This window comes from Musca autumnalis, unplaced genomic scaffold (genome assembly GCF_047663935.1).
Source record: "Musca autumnalis isolate F117 unplaced genomic scaffold, ASM4766393v1 scaffold_4, whole genome shotgun sequence".
Taxonomy (NCBI): domain Eukaryota; kingdom Metazoa; phylum Arthropoda; class Insecta; order Diptera; family Muscidae; genus Musca; species Musca autumnalis.
The window spans coordinates 172,141,622-172,169,498 of NW_027411977.1; the positions used below are offsets into that span (position 1 = coordinate 172,141,622).

The 27,877-nt window shown below is 33.9% G+C and overlaps 1 protein-coding gene across 2 annotated transcripts in view; it reads right to left on the reverse strand.

Moving 5' to 3' along the window:
* LOC141404010 (tyramine/octopamine receptor-like) overlaps positions 1–27,877 on the reverse strand; it is a 422,753-nt gene that overhangs the window by 229,766 nt on the left and 165,110 nt on the right. For both annotated transcript variants that reach the window (XM_073987180.1, XM_073987181.1), the window contains exon 3: positions 13,525–13,560. The gene's annotated coding sequence lies outside the window, so the exon portion shown is untranslated. The remainder of the gene's footprint in view (positions 1–13,524; positions 13,561–27,877) is intronic.

Genomic DNA, 27,877 nt, shown 5'->3' on the forward strand with positions numbered 1-27,877 from the left:
GTCCGAAGGGCGTGTCTAAGACACCACTTGTGGAGAAGTTTTACAAGGCTGAAATACGCATGCAAGGCGGGTGTGCATACCATTGCACCACGGTATATTTGCCAACACTAGTATTTAAAAGTGGTTTCAATAACATTGGTTTGCTAGACTGTAGTTCAAGCTTAGCAATAAATCGTCCAGGGTTCCAGGCCAGTTTTTTTCACGACTCCGACTCCGAGTCGACTCCAAGGGTAAATTCCTATACCACTAAAAATGAATAAAATGTGGACAAATGTTTAACTTTTTCTAATATTTGGACACATATAGGCCAATCTGTTTGTTTTTCTTAACATATTCTTTAGAATGTTCATTAATACTCATGGTAGAACAAAGATGGTAAAGTAAATACTACAACAAATACAACTCAACAACCACATAGAAATTTGTTTTTGTTTGTAATGTTAGTGTCACCCGTACATGTAAAAAAATAAGGAAATGTCTATAAATTATTGGAATTTAAAAACTAATAATTTTTCACATTTGATTAATTATTTTGGAAAACATGAATGAAAAGCGGTGTTATAGTGTGAGGTACGTTGTTCGGACTTGGAGGAGGTTACATGTCATCGATATGACGAAGACTTTATGGGAAATAGTTTTTTTCTGAATGATATATTTTTTCCTTAAAAAATGGAAATGTACATCGAAAATAGAAATGAATATATTAAATGCCGTGTGGAATTTGACACTAATGTTACAGACCAGTTCAGTCAGCAGGGTATTGCTGTTACCTTATATTGTTCTAGCATGATTAATACTCAACTACAGACCATAAATATGAAGTAACATTCATATTTATATTATTTCTACTGAATGTTATATTGAAAAATAGCAACAAAATACAACTTAAGGGGTGTTTACACTAGCCATCAATGTCATATGACCCGAAATAAAAACAGTCAAACATATTGCACACCTTAGCGACTGCATACCGATGGAAAATTTCAGGTCATATGACATTGATGGCTAGTGTAAACACCCCTTTCTATTCTGAAAGGAACTTTTCCACATGTTAAATTTTGTTTCAATCTGGCAACTCCTTCATATAGAAACAGGTGTTCAAAAAAGACGCATCCGCAATTTGTTTACAATGGAAAAATTAGAAAAGCGTGCTGTCATTAAATATTTACATAAAAAGGTTTATCGGGACAAGAAATTCATAATGATATGGTGAATGTGTTAGGTGAAAGTGCTCCTTCATATGCAACAGTAAAAAATTGGGTTGCTGACTTTAAACGTGGTCGTACAAACATTGAAGATGAACCACGTAGTGGGCGTCCAAAAACAGCAATAACAACAGAAATTGTAGCCAAAGTGCATGATGTGGTATTAAATGATCGACGAATAAAAGTGCGTGAAATTGCTAATATCATGGGCATCTCAAATGATCGAGTCCATTTAATTTTGCATGAAGAACTACAGATGAAAAAGCTTTCTGCAAGATGAGTGCCGCATTTGTTAACAGTCGATCAAAAACGCATAAGAATGAACATTTCTCAAGCTTGTGCGGATCGTTTTAAGCGAAATAAAATGGATTTTAAGCGTCGTTTCATAATTGTTGATGAGACATGATTCCACCACTATACTCCAGAGACAAAAGAACAATCCAAACAATGGACTGAAGCTGGAGGAAGTGCCCCAAAGAAGGCAAAAACAATTCAATCGGCTGGTAAGGTTATGGCAACGGTTTTTTGGGACTTCAAAGGTATTTTATTGATTGACTATCTGCAAAAGGGTAAAACAATAAATTTAGAGTACAATTGCATCCTTTTGGATCAATTAAATGTACAAATTCGAGAAAAACGTCCTGGCTTACAACACAAAAAAATAATTTTTCATCAAGACAACGCACCAGCGCACAAGAGTGTTTTAACATGGCTAAAATCAACGAATTAAAGTACGAATTGCTTGACCACCCACCTTATTCTCCTGATTTAGCTCCCAGTAAATTGTACTTGTTCCCAAAACTAAAAAAATTCCTTGCTGGCAAGCGTTTTACCTCAAATGAAGATGCAATTACAGTTGTAAACCACTATTTTTAAGACCTTGAGGAAAACTATTTTAATCAAGGGATAGAATTGCTAGAAAAGCGTTGGACTAAGTGTATTGAAGTTTCAGGAGATTATATTGAAAAATAAAAATATTCTTCTTGTGATTTTAGTTCGGCTATAGGTCCTTGTAATAAAACAACGAAATTGTGTTTTATTTTTAATTATTTATTTCCAATATTTCGGCCGTCTTCGACGGTCATCAACAGGGATCTTTTAAAAAAAAAAACATAAAACATTGATCACATAAATGTTTTAACAAAAATACTTAATAATAACATACTTTTGGTATTATTTTAACAGGTAGCAGGTGTCAGTTCTCCATCACTGTCGCTGTTCCACTGAAGCTTTTCTTAATTTTTGATGTTTTTGTATGACATTTCGATATATTTGTGCACAGTGTTCTGTATCTTGTTTATAATTCATTCTTTTTTCTGTGGGGACATTTATTATGTGCAACATTTCTAACATATATCGCCGTTTGTAGTTATTCTCTTGAGCTAGTATTTTAACCTCTTTCAAATTCGGACTATGACCTGTTGTAGAACAATGTGCCGCGAGGGCTGTCTTTTGTTCCAGCGGTTTATGTTTGGCTTTTTGGTCAGATTTATGTGCACTAACTCTAGTTTTTAGCCTGGTTTTTGTGGTACCCACATATACGTTGCGTTCAAAATAATAGGAGCGTCCATACAAAAAAAGACAATTGTCAAAAAATATGGTTAAACTTACCCATTTTGGTTTATTTTGAATTTGTTTAACATTGTTGACATCCCAGCAGTTAATTCATCAGCAGAAATGTGGCAATCTGTTTTAAATTATTTACTGTTTACACCAACATTATAAATCGTGTTTAAAGTTTTTGTTCAAAAAAATAGGAGTGTGGAAGAAAAAGGACGATAAAAATAGTTTTAGTTGAGTTTAGGATCAAAATTGTCAATATTTCAGTTAACAGTAGTAAATCCAATAGATTTTATGAGATTTGCTTGCTGTTTGAAAACAAAAGTCCTTTGGAGTTAGCCAAAAAACAGGCGATTGTCCTTGCAGAAATTTTTTCCATAAATTGAGCACTTATTGGGCAACCAATGGATTTTGTAGACAAAAGCTTTAACGATTAGATTTGTTTGATGCTATCGATGTTATCTCAAACAATATACAATGATTGGTATTCAATAAATTTGTGTATTTTGATCCTTGAGCCAAGTTTAACACAGTTTACATAAGCCCTTAAGGTAAGGATCGGCCAAAAAAGCGTATCTATAAGGAATTTGTTCCCCAACCAAATAAAATTTGGAAGTCCTTAGGATGCTAACCTTGTGTATACAATCAATTTCGCTTCTATTCAAAAAATGTTTAAAACGTGAACGGTTGAAATGTACTTTGAACCACTTAGTGATAGGCAGACTGGGATTGCACTATGATTGGTATACGCCGTAATATATTTTTCAATATAAACTTACGTTTTTCACTCAAAAATACTTCATTTAGGTTAGTTCCATTAGAAAACTGCGTAATATGCGCTGCAAAACCTAATAAAAATAATCTTAGGCCAACTTCAAAAGTTTGTCTTTAAAGTTTCCTTCTCAACAAAGGGTTTTGAAAAATGTCTCATATGTGCCAATCATCCAATTATTCAAAAATGAACCATATAATGAATTCTGCGTGCAGTTAAGATGCTAAGGACCTTAAAACATCACTTGATCGAGAATCTGTCAATTGTCAAATCAACAATGTTAAACAAATTCAAAATAAACAAAAAATGGGTAAGTTTAACCATGTTTATTCGACCATTCCCTTGGTGTGAATGAGCACTCCTATTATTTTGAACACAGCTGTAGCTTTTCGCATGTGTTGGACTCATTGCCATTGCATTGTATTTGATAGACTAGATTGGATTTGTCATCGTTACAAATTTTTGATTTTGTACGACTGAAAAACTTATTGTTAGTATTTGTACTCTTTAGTGCGATTTGATACAGATCTTTATTGTAAAAGTTTGCGCCGGAAAATCGTTCTGAGAACCCAGGAACATATGTGAATCTTTTATACGTTTTATCGACTCTTTCTCTCTGTTCTGTGTTTTTCGTTTTTACTTGTTTTAATAAATCATTAATTGTGTGTTTTGGAAAATCATTCATTTTAAGGATTTTCCGAATCTTCTCTTTATTTTTTGCGTGGAATTTTTGGTGAAATACTCAGAAAATGTCGCCAACATTACCGCTGTGTAGTTTGCTACCGTTGAATGTTTGATGTTTCCTCGCCGGGGAATCGAATATATACCCAGTTACCATGCAATTTGCCATATCTGACAGTGACATTTTAGACAGAAGGACACTGCTCCAATTTTATTGAACACTACAAATGCTATACACAAATTTTCAAAGGGAATATTGTGCGTTTATTGAAGATATATTTTCCAAAAAAGTGCATTTTATCATACATATACGCCAGGAGGGGGTGGGATCCTTCATCAAAGTTAATTTTAAAAAACAAGTGAGAAAAGGCTATAGTCGGTATGGGGCCGATACCCTACACCACTACCTCTGTGCATAATCTTTTCACTCGAAAACATTTCTTTCAGGGAGATACGAAAGTTTTCACCTATCTGGCTTTTATACCACATGACTAAAGGCGAACTGAATCAAAATAATTAATATTTAATTTTATATTTGACTAGTATCGACATCACCAACATCAATATGCCTCTATCTCTATGAGAAAGCTTCGTGATGATCCGATCAAAATTCCGAAAAAAGGAATGTATTACCGACTATTGCGATATCTCTATTATTTGACCACCTACTCCAACCTACTTTGCATAATTTTAAAGATGGGATTTTCTACTTTCTTAGTCAGACTTTGCTTTTAGATGGACCCGAACCAAATTTGGGTTTTATTTGCGACTATTTTGAAATTCTCGATCAGAGTGTTTCTTTGCGCACGTATCTATTTGAGCTAGCAATTGACACTTGGGTATAAAAAGTTTCTTGCTGAAAAACAAGAAATAAGGGAACTGATGAAGATCTGTGGCGAGATCTGAAACTATAGTATTCCCTGCCTTACCCCTTGGTAAACATCGCCAATTTTGTCCCACTAATAAATTAAAGTTGTTTTAATAAAATATTAAAACAACAACTATGGGATTAAGCCTGACTATTTTGAAAAACAAAAGAGAAGTCGTCATCCCAAACAAAAAACGCCAACCCTCCTAATTTTCAAAATTACCAATCAGTCTCTATTGAACATTCAATGAGTAAGGTTCTGTTTTCGATTTTGTCTATGAATTTATATGCGTACACTGAAAAAATGAATGAAGATACTGAATACGAATTTTTATTTGCCGAAAATTATTACGGCAAATTAGAGTGTTTGGTTGTTTGGCGCAACAAATGATAACATCAACAGTCATATTTGGTCAAATTAAAATAATTCTTCTACTTTAAATTTTGAAACATAAAATAAAAAAAAAAACTTGTACAATATTTCTCACAGTCTACAGAGGCAAAATTAAAACATTGAAATTTGTGTATTTCAAAAACAACACAATAACAAAATGTATTTGTATGTGTGTGAGCAGGCCTAGTCTAAAGTGTATACGGACAACCCAGCTTCGATTAATGCCTTGTAGGAAAACATCACGCATGTCAATCGTCAGTTACCAGTAGAAATGATCGAATAATTCAGCGAAAATTGGACTCTACGGACAGACCGTCTTTGAAGTAGCCTCGGACAATATTTGTTAGATATAATCTGCAAAAAATAAATGCCATCGTATGTTCTTTCAAATGATAATAAACATTCCCCATTCAATATGATTTTTCTGATTTTTTTATTTTAAAATTGATGAAAATTACAATGCTGTACGTGGTCTGAAGTTTGTGTACCACCTTTGGTAAAAAGCAACGGCCTTTAGGCTAATGAGGGTTTATACACTTTGATACGTCCAAATATGTGCCTAATCGAATTAACGGTATCAGACCCCAAGCATTTAGCCCAGTCCGTCTGCGTGGTTGGCGGGTGCATACGACAACTCTCGAACGTTTCAATCTATTCGAACCCAAATTTTAACTTTGTAATATGTTGCCCAAACTTAGTTTAAGTTCGATGATGGGCCATATCGGTTCACTCCTCCACTTTCATTCCCCACAAAAGTTCAAAAATTGTCTATAAAATGTTCACACCATAACTCCGATTTGGTCCCAAATTAGCCAATTATATTATTCCTTCCAAATATAGATCGGGTTCGAATATGGACTAATCGCTCCACTCATTCGAGTACCTTCCACTCCATTTTCTTCTGCAGAATCCGAATCAGACGTTTGCTTATTAAAATTTTTTGGTATATCTCAGTGATTTGGTATAGCCCCACATTCTTTTTTCTGATAGTATATCTCGATCAGACAGCTGACTGGTGCTTTCTTACTTGTTCTGTGGCAAGTCCGGTACAAATCTCATAAAGCTATTTTTAAATGTTTTTGATTTTTTTCTTAAAACAAATTTTAAAATTACAATAATACGCAATAATACAAAATAAATTCCGTGGAAAACTAATGCACAGGACAAGTGGTGTAGGGTATCGCATGGTCTGCTCCGTCCGACTATAGGCCTTTCTTACGTGTTTCTACCTATTTATTTTTTTTCGTTTTACATTGCTATATCTTCAAATCTGTTAATTTCATATTTCATTGGTAAAGTTATGTCCACTTGTAGAAATTAGTATCCTATTCTTTTGAGTTTAAATATTCTTTTTTATACAACCCGTGGTTTTTGAGTGTAAAGTACAATATAATGGATTTCGTAGTATTCACTCAAATTTTGTTTGATTTTATTCGTTTAATCAACCTTAGTAAAAAGCGCAGTTTGATATGCACATGTACGAGTATATGTATGTAAATACATACGGTACATCGAAGCTCTTTGATGACATCAAATGCTAAACCAAAAGGGTCGAGCAAAGTCGAATAGAAAGTTGCAGGACGCAACGGTAATATATGCTTCAGGGATTTAAAGTGGAGATAGTGATTGAAAATTAATTTCTCTTTGTTTTCAAAACAAACGCATGTTCCCCTACACACATTTGACTGCACTGCAGTTAAAACAGATGTAATCGTACCACTTGCATATTGAAATAAATTTAATGAAATGTTTTGTTGTTCTTCTTCTAGCTTGACATGTACAACCGAACATTATTAACAAACTCATTCGCTTCGATGTAAGAAAATGGAAAACAACATCACGTTCTTACATACAGTTAGTGCACAAATGTATTGCAAAGAGCAAAATTGTAAAAAATTGCATATGGTAACAAATTATGTAAGAACAATACGGTCAAGATTTATTAAAAATTTCGGAACCAGTACCCTTAGAGTGTAACATGCCGAGCATAAATTTTGGATAGGCAAGTCGCTAAGGAACGCAGCTTTGGCAATTCCCCAAAAAACCATAGATTTGATAATTTTTGTAATACTTTTAATGACACCTCAAAGTAATATGTAATACTTATTTTAGTCTGTGTTTGTTATAAATTGCAAATAAACATAGTATATTTTGACGGAATATTGTTTTGAGGGCCAAAAGCAAGAGATTAACACAAAAACCGTATAGTTTTTACATAATTTGTTGCTACGAATGATAAATATGAAAATTTTTACAATTTTGGCCTTTGCAATACATTTGTTGACTAACTGTATTTATGTATGTGGGGCTGGTACTGTCATTCCTAAGATAGAACAAATATTTGTATCATTCATCAACGAATAACGACTACATCCATATAATGTTTATTTTTACATGCACATGAAATAAATTAGTTTCTATACCGATTGTGCATTAAGTAGGTCGTAGAGTTTGAACTATGAGGACATTATATACACTCTTATGTCTTTGACAATATTATATCGCTCAGTTACTTAAGAACGCTTTTTAAGTTGTCGATTGAAATTTGACTTTCCAATAAAAAAAGATTTTTACACAAAAGCTACTACTTTTTGCGAAGTTCTAGCCAGATATAAGTGCTAAATTCCTTTGCAAGATTAGGCATGAATTGAAGTGTTTTAGTGCTTCATAAACTCAAAAAACTTGTTTGTTGATTTATGCCAAAATTGTAGTATAAGTTCTGTAACTCGTTGAGTTTAGAGATATCAATGTGAAAATTTGACAAAAGATACAGTTTAAGTCTTAGAAAAAATGGAAATTGCTACCTCAGAGAACGCATAATTGCGTTATGCCACTCTTTGAGTAAATGAGCGATATGTGTGTATGTTTACGACAGCATGTATATTAGAGATATTTACTTTACAAATATCAAAATAAATACAGCATAGTCGTGTAGAGCATGAACAAATATTAAGAAATGCGTTGTCACCTTTTCCTACATCCCAAAAAATAATCACTTATTATGCTCGACATTCTTCTTCTTTATTTGCACATCCGATGTTCGGATATATGCCATTAAACAATATTTGTTATAAATTTTACTAATAAGTTCGCTTAAGTATATTATAGAAAATTTCATATTCATTGAAGATCCCTCTTCTCGCATCAGGCTTCTTTCATCTTGAATACGGGTCCAGTTTTGGATAATTTTCAGACAGGAGAGTTCTCTTCGGCCTATGGTTCGTCTTCCTTCAATCTCCCCTCTAATTATATTTTGCAGTATTTTGTACTTATTATTCCGTATGATGTGTCCCAGATATGATACTTTTCGGGTTTTAATAGTTCTTATTAGCTCTCTATTTGCATTCATCTCTACTTCTCGCAGCATTTAGAAGGCTTCTTTCATCTTGAATACGGGTCCAGTTTTGGATATTTTTCATACAGGAGAGTTCTCTTCGGCCTCTGGTTCGTCTTCCTTCAATCTCCCCTTTAATTATATTTTGCAGTATTTTGTGTTTATTATTCCGTATTATGTGTCCCAGATACATATGATACTTTTCGGGTCTTAATAGTTCTTATTAACTCTCTATTTGAATTCATCTCTACTTCTCGCAGCATTTAGAAGTCTTCTTTCATCTTGAATACGGGTCCAGTTTTGGATATTTTTCAGACAGGAGAATTCTCTTTGGCCTCTGGTTCGCCTTCCTTCAATCTCCCCTCTAATTATATTTTGCAGTATTTTGTATTTATTATTCCGTATGATGTGTCCCAGATATAATACTTTTCGGGTTTTAATAGTTCTTATTAGCTCTCTATTCGCATTCATCTCTACTTCTCGCAGCATTTAGAAAGTTTCTTTCATCTTGAATACGGGTCCAGTTTTGGATATTTTTCAGACAGGAGAGTTCTCTTCGGCCTCTGGTTCGTCTTCCTTTAATCTCCCCTTTAATTATATTTTGCAGTATTTTGTATTTGAAACTTTTCGGGTTTTAATAGTTCTTATTAGCTCTCTATTTGCATTCATTTTCCTCAGAACTTCGTCATTTTGCAATCGGTCTGTCCATCGTATCTTTAGTAATTTTCGGTATATCCATACCCCAAAGGAATCGAGTCTTTTCTGGTCGATTGCTTTTAAGGTTCAAGTTTCTGCACCATATAGAAGAACAGATCACACGTAACATTTGATAAGTCTGTGTTTTGTTTGGATACCAATGTCTTGGCTGCTTAGTATTTTTGAGTATTTGTAGAAGGCGTCTCTAGCCATCTCTATATGGCACTTTATTTCATTGGATATATTCCATTGGTCGTTTATAAGGACTCCCAGATATTTAAAGTTTTTGACTTTTTCGATTTCTGAGTTATTTATCCTTAAAATGACGTTGCTGAGTACGTTTTTCCGACTTATCACCATGTATTTGGTCTTTTCAGTTTTTATTTTAGGACCATAAGTTTCACTTGCATATGTAAGTTTGTCGATTCATTTCTGGAGACCAGATATGCTACCAGCCAATAGCGTTGTATTGTCTGCATATCTTATGTTACTAACAAGTGTTCCGTATATGTTTATACCGTCTTTCTCCGCTTCGATGGCTTCAATAAATATCATCTGGGCATATATGTTAAATAGTAGCGGAGAGAGAATGCAGCCTTGTCGGAAACCTCTAGAAATTGAAAATTTTTCAGTTACTTCACAATCGACGTCAACATATCGCTCATTTACTGAAAGAGTGGCATAACTCAAAAATGCGTTTTCTGACTTCTACTTTATCTTGTGCCAAATTTTCATGCTGATATCTCTAAAACTCAACGAGTTACAGCACAATTACTACGAGATACGCATAATTCAAAACAAAAGTTTTTTTGTGTTTTTAAAGCACTAAAACAGTTCAGATCATGCACAGAAACTTAGCACTGACATCTGGCTAGCTGTTTGCAAAATATAGTTCAAGTAGTTATTTTAGTTTTTGTGTAATAATATTTTTAAGTTAGAAAGTCAAATTGCAATCGCCAACTTAAAACGCGTTTTTCTCAAAAGTGTTTTTTTTTTTTTAGATGTGTCACTATTTGAGTAAATAAGCGATATGCCATTTGGTTCCAATATAGGTTTTTATGCATCGTATTTCTTTATCGTCTATTCCAATCGTTGTAAAAATATGCATCAGCTTATCATGAAGAACAGTATCAAAGGCCTTTTCATAGTCAATAAAACTGCCTTCATCATTAAATAAATTCATTACATAGTTTTTCCATACCTTTTTCTTTTCTGTCATTTTTTTCTTTTATGCTCGACATGCATTTGCAATAATTTGGTTTAGTAAGGGATTTTGTAGTGAGTATGTTGGCTGGGTCGTAGTTCATACGACGATGATACGAGATTCACGGACAACGTATATTGGTCCAAGTACTGTCGTATCTGCTTTCACAAGTACCAATACTTCGGAACCACGGGTGCCAGTGTTTTGTAAAGTGTTTTTTATTTAAACAGCTTAACAAAGCCAAAGAATCATCTGTTGGCCAATACTATTTTTCTTATTTCACAACTGATGTTGTTTGTTGTGTTTTTATGGTGCCGAGGTAGACGAAGTCTTTAACTACCTCAAAATTGTAGGTACCAACATCTACATAATTAAACACGAACACAAATACATAATTGTTGAGGTGACGGTACATGGTCGAAGATTCCTCGGAGTCAATCTGGTGCATAGAACGGGCCTCCGTGGGATTGACCAACTTCTACAATACCATCTACTTTGCCTTGTCGCCATTAACTGCCAGATTTACTTTAGGAAATTCTCTTTCGACTTTTTTTAGGTATCAGTTACTTCTAGTACTGATCGACTCATGATGTCAATGTCTTCGGCATAAGAAAGTAAAATGTGGCAATGTATTGTACCATTTATATTAACTTTTGAATCTCATATGATCTTTTCCAGCAGTATGTTAAAGTCACACGAGAGGCTGTCTCCTTATCTGAAACCTCTTTTTTTACTGTTGGGAGAGGATCTTACCTATTTTCCTATACTGAGGACCTGATATCAGTTAAATTCATATAAAAAGCCTAATAAGTTTTGCGGGAATACCAGATTCAGACATGGCTTGGAATACCGTTGAACGTATGAGGCTGTCGAAGGCTGCTTTATAATGCACAAAAATATGATAATTTTCTTCCAAAATTTTCCTGGTTTAAAGTAGCGTTGATATGTTCCACTTATTACGTCGACCATAGGCGTTAGTTGTTCACACAATATCCATGACACTTATAAGCAATAGGGAGAAGGATTATGCCTCTATAGTTAGAGCACACATTCTTATCTCCTTAAGCGTTCTTAAGCGTTCTTCCTGCCAAATCATGTTAATTAAGCCATCGGATCCTCCTGCCTTATTGTTTCTCAGCCGGCTTATTGTTGTCTTCAATCCTTAGTACACTATATGTTTCAGTTACCAGATTACCTTGGATGTGGTTGTACCAAAGCTAACAGTGTGATGAATTTTCGGAATTTATTCTGGCTTGTGTACAATTCGATTTTTTTCTTATTTCCGCTTGTCCATTCCTCTCTTTTTTCCTGTGGAAAAAGCGTTTCATCCAATACCTCTCATGTGCGCTATGCGTGTCTACTGATTGTAGAGTAGCCCTATATGAGCACTACACTCTGTGGCTCTACGAGTATGTTGTGATTTCAGCTAATCGATGTCCAAATTCGGCGTTGTGTCTGTTCGTGCATTATTTGCTACGTTTGATAGGGTACATACCTTTGCTTCAACATGGTAGTGATTCGTGTCGATGTTTGCCCCTCGGAATAATTGTAATAATAATTGTCATGGACAGGCACGGTGCTCTTGAACCAACTTTAAATGAAAGGAGCTTACACCCGGGATGTTTTTGTGGATTCTGAAAATACAATGCTCATAGATGAGATAAATCAAAAACAAAAACATCATCGGAGCGCTTTTTAAATTAATCGCGGTCAAAGTTAACATTTTTACGTTTTTTTAGATTTTCACGATTTTGCTGGGAAACCGCAAGTCCTATTGAAATGCGATTAGAGCAAATGTTGTAGCTCTATTCTCTACAAGATTGGCCTTTATGATATTTTTGTTGTTTTTACCATTTTTGAGATATAGAGTTAAAATTGGGACAATTCACTGACTGTATCGTCTCCTTGTAAAACAATATAAACTGCGATTTCCCAACTTAAATTTATTTATCTCAAAAATGGTTAAACCTAGGATAAAATTACAAAAGCCACTTTTGGAGACAATTTTTACATCTATAAGGTTGTCTCAAACCCATTTCCATTTTCAGGCCAAATCGAGAAAACCTTACAAAAAAACATAAAAATGTAACCAAAACCAACAAAAATATCATAAAGGTCAATATTGTAGAGAATTTCCACAGCTACAACATTTGATCTAACCACATTTCGATAGGGCTTGCGGTTTCCCAGCAAAATCGTGAAAATCTAAAAAAAACTAAAAATGTGAACTTTGATCGCCATTTATTTAAAAACCGCTCCGTCGTTTTTTGTTTTGTTTTTTGATTTATCTCATATATGAACAATGTAGTTTCAGAATCCGCAGAAACTTCCCAGGTGTAAGCTCCTTTCATTTAAAATTGGTTCCAGAGCACTGTGTAGAACAACGATCATAGGGAGCATGTAAAAAAAACACTATATGAATTAGAAGTACGCATGTTCAATTCCGAAAGAGAGCAAATTAAAAATGAGAGTGAAGTGGAATTGGAAATTAACCTCAACAGTTCTATAAATTGAACATATGTTTTTTAGTTTATTGTCGACTTTTAGAGTCAGAGAATAACTACGCATTTGGTGGGACGTGGGTTAGTAGTTTGGTTTTTTAATTAGTTAGGGTATGGTATTGGGAGTTTTTGCTGGTATAATCCTAACAGTATGTAATTTCATAATAGTTTCACTTATCCTATTCCTATTGATCTTCATATCCTTAGAATATTCCTGCAATATGTGGCCCTTTAAACATGTCATTCGTTGGCCATTCTTAGTTTGAATTAATCATGCATAAAAAACATAGTGCTGTAATGCTTACTTACGGAAGATTCGCATGTGGGACCCGTAAATGTTTTTAACTGAAAAAGAGAGAAATTTAAAAATAATATTATAATTACTAATTACTGATTTTACAACATAAAAAACAGCATAATGCTCAAAGAAGAACTTAAAGAATACACTCTAGATATATTTACTCGTACATATGTATATGGCAATATAATAGGGCGCCCATATTGTATATTGCATTTCTCATAAAAAGCATCCAACATAGTATAATTCGTCAGTATATTAAACGTGAAGCTATTGTGAAAATGAATTAGAATGCATACAAATTCATACATCACAATAAAAACTTTAGACACAGCCAAAATGATCAATCCATTATGTATGTATTTAAACTTAGTCAGGTTTATAGTACGGTTACACTAGAGATTTTTGCCGGGTTAACCCACTTCGAGAGGATTTATTTGACGTTGGCGCTATGGAATTGACATTTCAAATCCAAACCCACTGGGTTAATCCGTTTAAGTGTAACCTGGGCACTAGTTTCTTTTGCAGAGCTTTTGAGTCAACAGACGACTTGAATGATTAAAAGTCGTCTGCAGACTCAAAAGCTCTGCAAAAGAGAGCGATTCGAGAGAGAAATTTTGACAGTTCTTTTACTGAAACTTTGCAAATTATTGCCGGACAAATTTCTTCTTCCTGCAACAATCAATCTGCTGTTTTTATTACTCTCCATCATATAAAGTATATGGTAATATTCAAAAAATTTTACAATAGTTGAAGTTGAGGTTTAATAAATCGTGAATTGCAAATATATTTTACACAATTCTAGCTGAAGCCGGTGCGCATCGCTACCCCGACTAAGATATGATATAAATGAATGAATAATTATAGTAACATTATTATTCATTATTTTGTTATTATAAAAGACCAACTTGAAATCTTAACCGTTTTCAAGATGATTTGGCGAAATTTTTTCTAGTCCAAATTCTGCACACATTCTGCAAATCTCAACAGATTTCAATATACTTTTCTTTTTGGTGCATCAAACACATGAAATCGGCCGAAAATATATGTGGGAGCTATGTCCCAATCTGAATCGATTTCAAAATAATGTGGCAAATTTATTTCAAGACCCAATTCCGTAATACTTACCAAATTTCATTGAAATGAAATCGTCCGAAAATACATATGGGAGCTATATCCAAATCTGAACCGATTCCAATATAATTTGGCAATTTTTTTTTTCTAGACCGAATTCTGTCGCTCATCTCCAGCATGATTTAAACTTATTGGCGAAGCACTTTTTCCACTCCGATTGAGTTACCTTCAAAACATGGTTTTTGAAAGCTTTTACAGCATCTTTAGGCGACAAAAATCGTTGATGTGCTGGAATCAAATGAAGTCATTGGATCCCAAGTCAGGGTTGACCCATCATGACAATGTGGGCTCTCACACCTCGATTCAAACCAGGGCCTGTTTGACCGGACAAAACGTGGAATAGATGGGTCGTGGGCCAATGACTTCATTTGATTCCAGCACATCTCTTGTTCGTTTTTTCGAATTTCTCAGGAGACTTCAGGCGTTTGAAGCACCGCAATCGATTTTATGCGCAATTTCTCTGAACCAATCCACAAGAGCCTTTTCTTTTGAGCGATTGTCAAATTTTGCTGGATCTAACGATCTAACGGCCAGGTGTTTATGCAATAGCAAATGTTAGTTGGTGGAAGAAATGCCCAAGGATGTCTCTATCTCACGTTTTTTGGCGAGTGCCAACCACAGTTGAATTCATTAAACCAACAGTTGTTATACCCTCCACCATAATAATTAAATTTGCCATTCCGTTTGTAACTCATCGAAATATTCATCGGAGACCCTATAAAGTATATATATTCTTGATCAGGGTAAAATTGTAAGTCGATATAACCATGTCCGTCTGTCCGTCCGTCTGTTGAAATCAAGATACGGCTAGCAATTTTTAAGATAGAGCTTTGAAATTTGGTATAGAAATTTCTATTACTCCTAGATTGTTTGGTATTGCAAACGGGCTATATCGGTCCACGTTTTGATATAGCCCCCATATAACGGTACAACCAGATTTTCGGTATTTTTAAGGTTTTAGCTGCATTATCACACCGAAATGACTGAAATTTGGTACTTAGTCTTCGTTGGAGGTATACAACTTTCCGCCAGATTTTTGTTGGTATAGGTCAATGCCTTCATATAGCCCCCATAGAATGGTGCCTCCCGATTTTCGGTATTTTGAAGGTTGTGGCCCCAATATTCCTCCGAAATGACTGAAATTTAGTATTTAGTCTTCATTTGGAGTATAAAACTTTCGCCCAGAATTTTGTTGGTATAGGTCCACGCCTTCATTTAGCCCCATAGAACGGTACCTCCCGATTTTCGGTATTTTGATGGTTGTGGCCTCAATATTCCTCCGAAATGGTTAAAATTTGATATTTAGTTTTCGTTGAGGGTATTACGCTTTCCCCTCTAATTTTGTCGGTATAGGCCCATGCCTTCATATAGCCCCATAGAACGTTACCTCCCGATTTTCGGCATTTTGAAGGTTGTGGCCTCAATATTCCTCCGAACTGGCAGAAGTTTTTAGTTATCATTTGGGATATAAAACTTCCCACATGAAATTTATATAGCCCCCATAGGACGGTACTTACCGAATTTCGGTAATTTTAAGGTTGTTGCCTCAAAATTCCACCGAATTTGCTGAAATTTGGTGTTTAAGACTTCATTTGGAGTATAAAACTTTCCATATGAAATTTGCCGGTATAGGTCCTTGCCTTTATATATCCTCCATAGAACGGTACCTCCAGATTTACGTAATTCTAAAGGTTGTGACGTCAATATCACACCAAAATGACTGTCTTTTTATTTGGTCTTCCAAGTGGATATATAGTATTCCTGAAAAGAAGTATTATTATATGTCCACGTCTTCCTTTATGCCCCATAGAAGCATACCTCTTAATTGCTGGTATTTTTTAGGTTTTAGCCACATTATCTTACCGAAATATCGGAAATTGGGTAAATGAGTCTAAAAACTTTCCGCAGGCATTTGTCGGTATAGATCGACGAAATTTGGTAATCAGTCCTCTTCATAAACGAAAGGAAACTAATTGTTCCATTTTACTTCAATATAACTCGTGGTGGACGGTAGAACAAGTTCGGCCAGGCCGAACTTAACGCTGTTCTTACTTGTTTTGGATATTATAATATTTTTAAGGATAGTCCTTTATCGACATGCAAAGACTTAATTTGATCGATGCACTCTTGCCGTGATTATCCACGTCGAAAATTGTGAAGAATTCTTGGACGAAAATGTTCACAAGTAATTTCCATTTTTTCAAGACGATTTTTGCTGTAAATAACACATCACATGGTCATAGGACAAACTGTCCTGAATACGTCTAGGCTAAAAACTGTCAAACTTTCCAAACATTTTTTCAAATGGCACCTGGCAATACCCGGTGCTGCCTAGGCCAGGTTTTGGTGCAGCCCTCTTAGAAGTTTTAGCAAAATACTTCAGGTTTTGTATGAAAATTTAGCGAAATAGTAGAATAACTCCCAAACATTTTTCTCAAATTATTCGTATTAAACCAAAAAAATATTTTTTTGAAATAATATTCCAATAATAAGTTTTAGTCCTTTGTTGTTGCTGTAATTTGCAGGTTATAAACTCAAGCTTTATAATTTAATTAATAGTTTGGTATCAAATTTTTCTACGCGTTGTCTAGATTCTGTACACATTTTTAATTTATTTTTTATGGGCTCTGAGTTATAATAAATAAAATTTACTCCAATATATCTTCATTATTTTTGATTTTCTGCGAAAATAAAAATAACTTTACAAATATTTAAGCATTTATGGACAGATATTAAATACTCTTAACGATGTATATATACAGTATGCAAAGTTCATATTCGCACACCCCTAAAAAATGAATAATTCCATATTTTATGTGCAAATATGAAATAATTGATAGGAATTACCATAACGAAGAATGATTTTAGAATAGCAAAACAAATTTTTAATTTATTCCGTCGTTTAGGTATAGATGGCGCCTGTGTGGGTGGCAAAGTTCATATTCGTACACCTATAAGCACTATATATTTGGAGTTTTTGAGGATTTTCAAAGCAAAATACCGCAAATTTGTGCTCTTTTCTTCTTTTGGAATACCTCTGCTATAGAAATATGTAAAAATAACGGTAATTTTATTAAAAACTTTGCATGAACAAAAAGTAGGACGATTATTTGAAATACTTAAGAAAAATGTGCTAGATATGATTAACTATTGCAATTGATTCCAGAATTTTGGACGAAAATAGCTAATAGCAGTCCTTCTGTAACAATATTCAAGGTCTAATATGAACATAAATGTTGTCAGCGTTTGGAAATGCAAAGAAACGTAATCCGGGCTTAGGCAAAGTAAACACATTTTTGGTTTTTACTTGGTGAAAATCGCGATTTTCGTATTGACATTAAATGTATTAAAGTTTTAGAATACGGTTTCGAAAATAATTTTATCAAGACATATCGGAAATTACGATGAGTAATAAATTTTCAAGGAAGAAAATTACTTTTCTTTGCATTTCCAAACGCTGAAAACATTAATTTTCATATTAGACCTTGAATATTGTTACAGAAGGACTGCTATTAGCTATTTTCGTCCAAAATTCTGGAATAAATTGCAATAGTTAATCATATCTAGCACATTTTTCTTAAGTATTTCAAATATTCGTCCGACTTTTTGTTCATGCAAAGTTTTTAATAAAATTACCGTTATTTTTACATATTTCTATAGCAGAGGTATTCCAAAAGAAGAAAAGAAAAAAATTTGCGGTATTTTGCTATGAAAATCCTTAAAAACTCCAAATATATAGTGATTATAGTTGTACGAATACGAACTTTGCCATCCACATAGGCGCCATCTATATCTAAATGACGGAATAAATTAAAAATTTGTTTTGTTATTTTTAAATCTTTCTTCGTTATGGTAATTCCTATAAATTATTTCATATTTGCACATAAAATATGGAATTAATAACGATTTTATTAATTTTTTAGGGGTGTACGAATATGAACTTTGCATACTGCACATTTTCTCATTACAACAAAAAGGGAATTTTTGAATATTTTTTCTTGACAAGAGAATAAAACCCACAATAACTTTTGGGCGCTGCATCTAATTTTGTGAACGTACCAAAAATTGCGGAAGTGCTCGCAAAAAATAATTAATCATTGGATATGTGCTGGCATGTTGCAAAATATTTTGTTTTTGGTGTTTTTTGGGATAGCCAAAAAGTAGTGTGATTCTCATTCAAATGAGAATACTAGACACTTAAAGAATTCGGTTTTTCGCTAAAAATGCATCATTTCATCCCTTCGGCAGGATGAAATCATGATTTTGGTAGGGATCAATAAAATTGTTCGTTTTGAAAAATATTACTGTCTGTAATAGAATGTAATGAGGAAGTTAATCCATTGGAGTAATACTCCAGATCAATGAAATAAGATTGAAACTTCAACCAAAACAAAACAAACATAATTTTTTCATTGTAATTGTAAAGGAAATTTAAAATTTACCATATATTTTTTCATATTAATAAATCAGTGTGTAGTGAATGCTTTGTGGACGTTCTTTTACGCTCATATTATGTAGATATGTGCATACTTTCATCGAATTTTACATTTATGGAATTGAAAAAAATCATTTTCCACTCCATAACCCCTGTGATCCATTTTCTAATGATATTTGCAGCATCCACAAAAGCTGTTAAAAATCTGACATTACTTTTGTTTGTTGATGGTCCCCTATGTGCTTTCCATTAGGGCAAACAAATACATGTAACAAACTCTGGGAGTGCAGTGATGCACTGTAAAACACCAACCAAAATGTGTGCCGTCATCTACAGATATTGTTTCTTTGATTCGTTTGATTTAGTAGAAATTTTAATGAAAATATGTATCTCTGCTAACTGGCTCAAATGGTGTGGAAAATGTTGTTTTCCCAGGCACACACATACATATGTTTGTATGTACTAAACGCCTGCACAAGCCCCATTTTCATCATTCAAGCATTGGAAGAAAAAATAAGATAAGTCGTTTTACGTCAACGCTACAAACGAGTCATGTAAATCAACTCAACGAAATTTTCAAGGCCAATCAAGCTATGCTGACTCAACGAAATATGCAAGTCAATCAACCCACAACGAAATGTTGAAGACTATCCGAGCCACACAATAAAATCTTAAATACTATCCAATAGTACGGTTACACTAAAGCTTTTTGCCGTGTTAACACACTTCACGAGGATTTATTTGCTTAATCTGGTCAAGTCTGACCAGATTTGCCATACAAAAATTAAATCCTCTCACGGCTGGGTTTATTTTAAATCCGGCACAAATCCCCCAAAAAGCAGTGTTGTATTCGATGTTTGTGCAAAAAATCCAACTTTGCTCAAAAAGTACCAAAAGTTGCAACTGTACGTCGTGACGTACAAATATTTTTACCTACCTACCACACCAACGCTGTCTGAGCGTCCGTATTATCCAAATACGTGGAATACTAAATCCCATTTAAAACACAAAACCGCGACAGAAACTTTTTTAAATGTTTTCATTCGTAAAACATACAATTTCTCTTTGCAATAAATTTTATTTCATTTTTTGGGCTTTTATTTTCAAAATACAAAACACACACTTACATACATAAAATAACATATCGTACTATGTACGTTCTGTCAAAGTTGAAAATTTTCAACTTTAAATATCATACGCTCGACGTATTTCGGTAGCATTCATAAGGCCCATACATATGTATATACATACATTTGTATTTCCAAAGCGTGTGTGGTGAAAAAAGTAGAACACCTGTATTCTTATGAGAACTACCGAAATACGTCGAGCGTGTACTTTTTGTTAGTTGAACAAATTCAACTATGACAGAACGTTTTGTATGCATGTATGAGTGTGTTTTGTATTTTGAAAACAAAAGCCCAACAAAACCTGAAATCCAACTAATTGCAAAGAAAAATTATTTATTTTACGAATTAAAATATTTAAATAAGTTTTGGTCGCGGATTTGGTGTTTTAAATGTGATTTTGTGCTAAACGTATTTGGGTAATATTTTTTATAGCACGTTTAGGCCGCCCTTAACTCGCATAGGTTTGTGATAAGTGTCGGCGTGGTACTCGAATGTAAGTTCAACGTAATGCAATAAAATTAACACCTGCTAAAACGCTGCCTAGATATGTGAGGAACAATGATCGTTGGACCCCTCACGAGAGATTCAACTTTAGGCATTCTTCTTATCAGGTAGGATTTTATAGCATTCGCATAGATGGGAAGGTGCGACAAAAATATTTATAATCGTCGGATCTACTTATTTTTTCAGTATATGCTAAAAATAAGTAAAAAATACTTTAGCCAAAAAATCATCAATACGGGTCCAGTTTTTCCTATAGCCCCCATGTATTTAGATTTTCGGCCCTAATTGCCTATACTTTTGTATTTGGGGTTCCCAATGGTCAAAAACCTTCTGCGCCAAAAATTGTGGTATTAGATCCAGGTTTCGGTATAGCTCTCATATTACGATACCTCCCGATATCAGGTTTTTTGAAGATTTTATCAACATTTTCGGCTCGAATTGGTTGTAATTTGCCATTTGGAGTTGTCAATTATCAAAAACCTTCTGCGCCTGTGGTCTTAGGTCCAGGTTTCGGTATAGCCCTCATATTAAGTACCTCCCTATTTCAGTTATTTTGTGGTTTTAATCTACATTTTCGGTTCGAATTGGTTGTAATTTTTTTGTTTTATTGTTTTTATTTATTTTTTAAATTCAGCACATTATAATCTCAGCGCCATATCGGCATTGTAGAGGCTGTTGACAACAATTTGAAAATATGACAAAACAAACAATTATAACACAAAACAAAGAAGAAACTGAGAATACAGTAATATGGCATATTCACTGAAACGACCAGAGGCATCGTCAGTATTTTATATTTAACACTGAAATGCAAATATATGCAGCTGGAACCAAATTTTAAACAAGAAACTATTTGCATCATTCTTCAAAAAATTTGGAGAGTGGCGAAGTTTGTAAAACTCAACTTCATTTTTTAGGACTTAAAGAAAATACACAAAAAAGTATTATAAAAAAATGTGATTTCCAGCACATTTTATGCGAATAACGTGTGCAAATTTTTATGAAAAAGTAATTAGAAAACTTTCCATTTCGAAGAAAATAATTTTATCCTTTCAATTTTGAGTTACTTGCCTTGTAAGAAGTCACAACCTTACTGATGTTTTTAAAGTTTTGTTTTGTTAAATGCCGTTATAAATTACAAAAATAGTGCTGGAATATTAAAATATAATTTGTTTAGAGACAATTTGCTGAATTGTCGATGAGATTTGCTGATATCGATTTTTGTCTCAGGTTGGGACCAGTGTGCATCGGTGCTGCATAAATATCGGAGCGGTTTGTGGTCGGAATTGTTGGCATTTCCTCAATCCATGTGGTAAAAAGCGTGGACGTAGATTTCTGTACCGTCGGTATATTGAAATCGTAGAGGTTGAACAATCATCATACCAGATTATACTCCTGTTACACTGTATGTAATTTTTTCAGTCATTGAAAATTAACCATATTCTGAAGTTTCTTCCCCTTACTTCCAATTTCACGGTTATGAGCCCCCATAGGTCGGATGCCTTGATGTCACAAAATATCATATTGTCAGGCTCATACCTTTTAAACCGCTGAGAATTTTGGTTTACTGGAGGAAGCAAAGTTGTTGCTCTCGTCTTATCTATATATATAAAATTGAAATTTGTTTGTACGTTTGTTTGTTTGTTTGTTTGTGCCTTATAGACTCGAAAACCGCTGAACAGATCTTTCTGAAATTTTTAGGGTACATTGCTACATGGCCTGGAATGAAAATAGGCTATATCATTTTTCGAAATTTCGCGCTGATCTGGAGATATAGCATCAAAACCGGAGGTACCTCCAAAAAAATTAGATTTTGTATACAAATATCTTTAGAACTTTTACAGATACAATCTCCAAATTTTGTACGTGTGGCGGAATTTCATGTAGAAATAAATTTACCAAATTATATTCTAATCGGTTCAGATTTGGATATAGCCCCCACATACGTATATTTTCGGCCGATTTCCTTCTTTTATGTACCAAACATGCTATTTATGTCCAATTTCAATGAAATTAGGAATGTGTGACGGAACTTTGTCTGGAAATAAACTTGCCAAATTATATCAAAATCGGTACAGATTTGGATACAGCTCCCATACAGATATATTTTCGGCCGACTTCCTTATTTTATGTACCAAACACGCTATATATGTCCAATTTCGCTGAAATTTTGAATGTCTGACGGAATTTGATCTAGAAATAAATGTGCTAAATTATATCGACATCGGTTCAGATTTGAATATAGCTCCCATATATATTTTCGGCCGATTTCCTGTATTTTATGCACCAAGCACGCTATATATGTCCAATTTCGCTGAAATTTGGAATGTGTTACTGAACTTGGTCTAGAAATAAATGTGCCAAATTATATCGAAATCGGTTCAGATTTTGATATTGCTCCTACATATATTTTCGGCCGATTTTCTGTATTTAATGCATCAAACACGCTATATGTGTCCAATGTCGCTGAAATTTGGGATGTCTGACGGAATTTAGTCTAGACATAAACGCGCCAAATTATATCGAAATCGGTTCAGATTTGGATATAGCTCCCATATATAGTTTCGGCCGATTTCCTGTATGTTATGCACCAAACACGCTATGTATGTCCTGTATTTGATGCACCAAACACGCTATATATGTCCAATTACGCTGAATTTTGAAATGTGTGACGAAATTTAGTCTAGACATAAATGTGCAAATTACATCGAAATCGGTTCAGATTTGGATATAGCTCCCATATACATATATTTTCGGCATATTTCCTGTATGTTATGCACCAAACAGGCTATGTATGTCCAATTTCAATGAAATTTGGAAATTGGACGGAATTTGGCCTAGACATAAATGCGCCAAATTATATAGAAATCGGTATAGATTTGGATATAGCTCCCATATATATTTTCGGCCGATTTCCTGTATTTGATGCACCAAACACGCTATATATGTCCAATTACACTGAATTTTGGGATGTGTGACGGAATTTGGTGTAGACATAAATGTGCCAAATTATATCGAAATCGGTTCAGATTTGAATATAGTTTTCATATACATTTTCGACCAATTTGAGGCATTTGATGCACCAAACACGCTATATATGACTAATTTCGTTGGCATTTGGAATGTGTTAAGGAATTTGTTCCAGAAATTTTGGAGGGAGGTACAAAACAAAATATAAAGCTACAAATCGACCAAATATGTCGATAAATGAAGGAAAATATTAATCTAAAGCTATTCTTATCATAATTATGGATAACATACTATAAAACATGAACTTTTATTTTCTGCATGCTAGATCTGAATTTTTTCCCACTGTGTACTATCCTTATGGGCAACTTTTTTTACGGAGGCATAACTGCATAATTTTTTTTTTATAAAACAGAAAAATATTAGCATTTCTTTGAATGACTTATCTTTTAAAGTTAAATATTACAGGTCGAAATTAGTTTCGGCCTGCTTATTTATGATTTGAAATATGTTCTATTATGTACATGTATTTGAATAATTTAGCAACGACATGAAACGAATGACGTATGAAACAAATCACCCTATTTTTCTATTCTAAAAATTTATATCATAATTTTTACATTTCAACAGATGGTTAAAACTGTACCATACTTTTACTACACATATATTAAGAAATTCAAACGTTTGAAGAGTGAAATTTTAGCGCCGGTTCTAGGTAGCATAGAAAGTTGAGTTTCAAAACAGGCAAATTAGTCATGAACACTTAAACAATATTGCAAAATGGAATGTGAGTAATACATATAAGAAATTTTTGGTCTGTTATGTATACCCTCCACCACGAACTCTATTGAAGTAAATAGGAACATTTTTCGTTTATGAAAGTACTAAACTCTTCTTATACCTTGCAGGAGCATAATATCTTTAAAAGAGTTCATATGGGGCGTCATCATTGCTCTTTAAGCATATGGAACAACATTTACAATTTTTCAAATTGAGTTTCCTCTGGAAAAACACAATATTAAATTACAGCAATCTCGAAAATTTGGAAAAATCTCGAAATATCTAAAATTGGGCAATGCTGACTAGATTTAAACCAGGATATACAGTTAGACAACAAATGTTTTGCAAAGACCAACATAATAAAAAATTTCATATTAATTGTTTGTTTATGGCAATAAATTATGTAAAAACAAGTAAGAAAAGTCTATAGTCGGACGGAGCTGACCATGGGATACCCTATACCACTATCCCTGGACAATCGCTCTCCACGGAACTTCTTTTCAATGATTGTGAAAATTTAATTATCAAATATCAGAGATGTAATGTATAATACTTACGACCAAAACCAAAAAGTTATCTAGCATGACAAACACATTTTTGTAGCAGGAAAGGAAAATTTAGTACACACAAACTAAAATGTAATGAAACCCACTTATGTACTCGTAGTACTACTACTTCCGTTGTGTAACAGCTACGTTATTGAAATTTTTACCAATTTCACACAAAAGTTTCAGTCCATTTAACCCACTAAGTATTATCTGATCTTCACGTTGGGTTGTACGCTTACCCTTCATCATAAACTCAAACTTTGTTTAAAATTTTTCGGGTTATTATTTCGACCTACAGAGCCGCTACAAAATTGGTTAAAATTTTGTTTTTGGTCCATTTCATTCTCTGAACATTTTACGATCATCAGCAAAAACTAATCATTTCTATTCTGGCCCGAAAAATTGCGGCCTTAAGCTTGTTTACAATTTTTAATGGACGGACACACATCGCTAAATCGCTTTATCTCGTCGAGATAAAACTTTTCCTTTGTGATATACTTTTACCTTATTTAAAATTACGCGTTAATCGGACTATTTTTGAGACCTACAGAGCCGCTAGAAAATTGGATAAATATTATGTTTTTGGTCCATTTCACCCGCTAAATATTTCACGATCATCACCAATAAGAATAGGGATCTATTCTAATCTGAACCCGACCTCCATACAAAATTTCGTGACGATCGTTCCATAATTGCGGCCTGGAGCGTGTTTACAATTTATAATGGACAGACGGACGGACGAACACACATCTCAAAATCGCTTTATCTCGTCGAGATATGAAGATTGGTATACCACTTTGGCGGTCTCCGACGAATATTTCGCGGTGTTACATGAATTTTTACCAATACAAACTTATAATACCCTTTTCCACATTGTGGTATAGGGTATAACTATACGTTTTTTTATGTAAATCTCTTGCTATTGGTCCGCAAAACAATATTCCCTCCAAACATACAAAGTTTTTTTTTGCGATTTATAACAGAATAAGAATTATCTACTACTTGGGGTGACAATAAAAGAATTGCAGAAAATTACCAAATATGTACATATATGATTTCTTGGAGAATTGTCAAAGTAGTGTTCCTCAATAAGTTGTATATACTTGGACATTCATTAGAGCATTAATGGCCTTAGTTATCCCAAAATTAAGGCTCGGTATGTTCCACTCTAAGGATACTGGTTCCCCAATGTTTAGTAAATCTTGATCCTTCGTTGGAGCATTTTTTTTCGAGTTTTTTTTTTCTTAAAATGGACCCATTAATTTTATGAGGGATTTGGAGAACCATTTAAGGTTTATTATGATAGCAGAGAGTGATATTTATCCATTTAGTAAAAATGAAGTCATTCCAATACTATTGAGAGAGGAAATAGAGCTCTGTTGTAGGTTGTTTCAAAATACTGCTTTGAGGGTCTATTTTTCCCTATACTTTCAGAGGTGTTTTGATGTTTTCAAAGCCATAATCGGACTTTTTGCGTTGATCCATTATCTGACAATACATATTGAGTGAAATATTCATTCTTTGCATACTTGTCTGTGGCCGAATCGTCATGGTTTGACGGCTTTTTATCACCGAACTTTATCACACTCAATATTGTAGTCCCAGTGTCGCCAGGCAATTTTTTTGGACAGTTTGACATTGGTTGTTTGCTGTGACTTGAAAAAATCACTTTGCAAAAAATGAATTTACTTGTGAACATTTTCGTCCGATAATTTTTCACAACTTTTGACGTGGATAATAATGGCAAAACTGCATCGATCAAATTAAATCTTGTTATGTCGATAAAGTGCCATCCTATATCACTATGAAAAAAGGGTTTAATGAATTCAATCCTGGCCGATACTCGCAAAAAAACGAAGGTGGTGAGGGTCACCCTCACTAGAATCGACCGTTTGGGTCTTCGAAAGCGAACCAAATACAACGAAAGTTGTTCATGGAAGAAGACAATAACGAATAATCACCTGTTTCTGCGGCAAAACTGACCGCGGCTATACGGCTTTAGAAATGTAGGTTTGTTTGCCTGAAATCTCCTGAGCAATTCGAAAAACGAACAAGAGAAGACGAATCGTTCTTTGCAATACATTTGTTGTCTAACTGTATATGGAAAGTGTTTTTGCGGGTACATTTTCTAAAATCTGGGAACATAGAATTCCAATTAAAATCAATTCGGGAGAGGGTTACCCCATATTTTGCGTGATTTTTTTTTACCTGAAATAATGTCTTGTATCTTTAGGGAAGACTAAATACTAAATGGCTAAATCTTTCAAAGTAACGAAAATCAGTGGAAATTTAGGGTTATAGATGGGATATAGGCCACAAATATCAAAATACCGAAAATTGCGATGTACCGTAATATGAGGGCTATATATATCATTTTTATTTATCATTTTTATCATTCCCGGTAAGCGAGAATCACAAAATTGCCATTCCAGAGAATGTCTGGATTTCCCGGGAAATTTTTTAAAATACGAGTTTTGATCAATTTTTCCGTGGTTTTCCTATTTTCCCACATAGTTATATGTAGACAGCGGAATTTTATGCAACCCCTATTTTTGGTCCGATTCATGTCAAATTTTGGCACTGGGCATATTTTTGGCTTCTGATTACATTGCAATCAAAACATATGACATATAAATTTGTGCAGTTTACATATTTTCTTATGCAACAAATATTTCAATAATAGGTACAAAAATGTTTGTGTGTTCAATTTTTCTGTTTAGAATTCTCTTCAGACAAGTTAATAAAATAGAGAAATGTATAACCACAGCCACAACCTTCAAAATACTGAAAATCGGGAGGTACCGTTCTATGGGAGCTATATAAAGACCTGAACCTAAACCGACAAATTTTAGGTGGAAAGTTTTTTACC